Here is a 4,216-nt window from a genome sequence, read left to right as displayed (position 1 = left end):
TCTATGTAAAATTACATATGCCTAATAATCTTAATCTTAATTATATAGGATAGTAATATTCATATACTTATATATGTGTATATATAAATCATTTAATAATAAATTTTGTCACAAGGCTCTTTCCAATCGAGATTTTAATATCGTTGCAATTGGAAATCCTAGAGGGTGCTACTTACTTAGTCTCAAGATGCGATGGAATTATCAACTCTAATCTTTATTTATTTCATGATTTTGCGTGCGCACTTTCGTTTGAACTCACATTTCAAAAATGCGATTTTACGTTTTGTTGATAAATACGATTTCTATACAGTTTGACAATATAAGAATACGTCAATGAAATACTGTTCCGTAGAAATGTACAATATTAAGGGGGTATTCTTCATTAGAATCGTCGTTTTTTGGTGATCTTTAAGAGAGAAATTTATCGAATTGTTATAGTCCAAGAAACTTATTGTTTTGTATACAGGTTGGGGTATTATTTCAAAAAGATACTGTATAATTTTTATTCATTTATCTTTAATTTTATTCATGTTATTAAATGTTTCCCGTCATGTGTCATTTTGGATGTCTTACATCATTCAAGCGATTGTATTCATCTGAAATGAAAAAATCAAAGATAATCTTAATCTGTATGGGTGTGGCTATAGCCCGTGCCAAAATGAAACATATAAAATGTGTCCTGTCAAAATGGCAGCTATATGAAGTCAAAATCTATTTTTTTTTATTAGTGAATTGCCTTTTTAGTGAAGTCACTTATGCGTTGTTCCGAGCGATTGATACGAGTTTTGTTACAATAGTTCACATACATTTCAATTTCTTCACCAATTGTTACCCTCATTACTAATAATACTTTAAGAATGGACAAAAATTCATTATTAAATATAATTACTGCCAAAAAAGAAGAGGATGGATTATAATTAACGTGGACATTGATTTTTATTTGATTTCTCTACTTGTGTTAATAAACTATTATTATTATTATTGTAAATACACTTTTCCGAACCTCAATCACAAATCCAAGTAAATTGCACATACGGTGACTCTTACTAATATTCGGACACTCTTCAGAACAGTATAACTTTTTTAAAATTGGACTTAACGACTTGAGTTTTTTTGAGAAGTTAGAAGGTTTAGTATACTAGATGACGCGTGTAAAATTTTTTGAAAAAATTGCAATTTGTGGGAATCGCGAAGAAAATTGTGAAGGTCACATTCAACAACTTTTTTATCTGAGCCCGTAATGAAAATTTAAAAAATACGCTTTGTAGATTTATGCCAATTATACGCATGCTGAAAATTTTATCGAAATCGGTTAATGTTACTATGAGCTACAAATCGTTAAAGATTGTGAAAATCGCACTATTTCACGTCGTTCGGCCTATAATTGTAATAAATCTGAAGATTCCTACATCTTTCGATGCCTGTCGCTTGTTTCTCCATCTACCGATTTCGATGAAATTTTCAGCATGTGTATAATTGACATAAATCTACAAAACGTATGTTTTAAATTTTCGTTACAAGCTCAGGTAAAACAGTTGTAAACAGTGACGTTTACAATTTTCTTCGTGATTCCCACAAATTGCAATATTTTCAAAAAATTTTATACACGTCATCTAGTATACTAATCCTTTTAACTTCTCAAAGAAACTCAAGTCGTTTGATCCAATTTGAAAAAAGTTATACTGTTCTCAAGAGTGTCCGAATATTAGGAAGAGTCACTGTATATGTACAGATTACTACGGTTTACTGTTGCGAAACTTCATTCTCCCTATCCCGGCCTTTGATGTGTCACACTAAACGAGCTATAATTTCGTTATTTTATCGAATACAACTATAAAATTTTAGGAACACATTTTTAAAGAGTTGTACTTTCGATATATGGAAAAAGAAAGAAATCGATTTTTTGAAACCGTCACACTAGAAGACCCCCTTAGGCGAAATACGCGACGGCTTATGAAAAAATTCATAAAAACTACATACTATTTACAACTATTCGTATATTATTACCATAAATAATGTTTTTGAGAAACAAATTATATTCTGCTAATAAGAGTTATTTAAAAGTGATATCAGTATAGGTACATTAAATTGATGATGTGACACAGCTAATTACTGGAAATTAATGAAGATTGTCGAATCATTTGAGAAACCTCACCTTCCATTATGTAATATGTACATACAAGATGTACTTATATTACATGCATGTTATGTATCATTGTATTTGTAACATCAATATGTAAAATCATTCCGTGCTCAGAGTACTATATAACAAGAAACGCAACATTCTGTATACTTGGGTTTACTTAGGTAGAGTGAAACTGGAAAACATACACATAGTGAAACATACAGTGAAATTAAGAACGACACAACGTAAAAAAATTTTAACGTAAACTTAATAGTGACATAAAGTGAAACTGGGAACGACACAAACATAAATATTTTTTAAAATTTTGAAGTTCTTTACATCATCATTTTTCAAGGATAATTAGTAAGATTGTTTATTATTCTAACTTATCATTCGTGTATTTACATACTTAGTAATATCCAATGTTCTATTAGCAACTGTATTGTAACATATGTATGTGTAATGAAGGAACCGTTACTTTTAAATTGATGTAAAAGGAGAGAATAATGAACATTTAATTCTTGGGCTCGATTTATATTATTTGAAGAATCTAATAAACAGTAATTTAGAAGGAGAGGCTGTGGAATATGTAGAGACTATCCATACTCTAATGTCCTAGTTAATTCACATTATTTACAAAGAAACTCAAATATTTTATCTTCGATATACATAATATATATTGCACTGTTCTACATTTTTTAATATATATACATCTGTAGTAAGTATGAAATGGTAGTAAAGTAAATAAATATGAAAGTGACAAATATGGTGATAAATAATAATTCGAAAATTACGTTTTGAATCCTGTGATGGAAGTTCTTCCTTTTTAAAATCCTTGTTTACTTATATACCATTCCACTTAGTAATAATCGTAATTTGTTGCTACTGTAGTTTATACTTTTAAATGTTACTGTTCATTATTTAGCAATTTATGTAATATTATTTATACTTTTATACCTTATTTGTATATCATTATAGCATAATACAGACGATATAATAATAACACAAATAATGATAATAATAATTCACTTATTAGAATATTACCGAAACGAAAATTGATTTATGAGGTTTGATAAAAAAATACTCGAACTGTGCGTAATATGTACATTAAAAGTTAAAAGTATTTTTCTTTTATCGTCACATGGTTGACAGTATGCAGTGCAATAAGGAGCAGTAATTTCTGTAGTTGAAAATACAATTGCCATCATCTGTGAAAACATTACTAAAATGTTAGTAAAAATTAGGAATTAACTGTAAAGGAAACGTTATTTTAACGTAGCAACAGTTTTGAAAGTAAGTAATAGGTAATAACGTTAAAAAATAGTACAACAATGGTAAATTACGATTGTTATTAACCAGAATGACGTTTAAATAAACAAAAGATTTAAAAAGAAGCAGTACCTTCTTTATGGAATTCAAATGTGATGTTCAAATTGTAACGCTAAAACCATACTCACTTCGTCTCTAATAGTTATATTAAAAAATTGAGTAATACAGCACGTATTAACCCCTTAACCTATGATTTCTTTTCTGACTAAGCACCTAAGCGTGAGCCATTTACTGTTTTAGTACTGTATCAGGTAACAAAAGTTAATTTGTTACAGATTAATTATATTTAATAATCCTCAGTCTTACAAATTCAAACGAAAGTTAGGATTACAATGAATTTTTCTTACTAATATAACTATTTTTCTCACATCTTCACCAGAATCTCTGCCACGAGTGTAATACGTTGTTACAGGTTATTTTACGAAAAATTCGAAATTAAATATTTGCAAAATAATACGCTTCAAATAAAACATTTAGATAGAGATCGGCTTATTTTCACTCTAATAATAAGTTCACTAGTAAAAGTTGGATCGAATTCGGTGACTTTGCAGCTATAAACCTCTTTTTCCTGTCCTACTGTCAGTAGAACGAGAAGTTTCTGAGTTAAGTTTCTAGTGAAATTAAATGCTGTTATTTTACATGTATTGTATTAAATTAATAAATTCTATTTGTAAGAAACATTGCTAAAATATATAAAATTTCTCCTAGTTTAATTAATTCAGTTCACGCGAAATATGAACTTAAATAATGTACTAAAAGCAA

This window comes from Habropoda laboriosa, unplaced genomic scaffold (genome assembly GCF_001263275.1).
Source record: "Habropoda laboriosa isolate 0110345459 unplaced genomic scaffold, ASM126327v1 scaffold589, whole genome shotgun sequence".
Classification (NCBI taxonomy): domain Eukaryota; kingdom Metazoa; phylum Arthropoda; class Insecta; order Hymenoptera; family Apidae; genus Habropoda; species Habropoda laboriosa.
Note: the sequence above shows the minus strand (reverse complement) of the source record.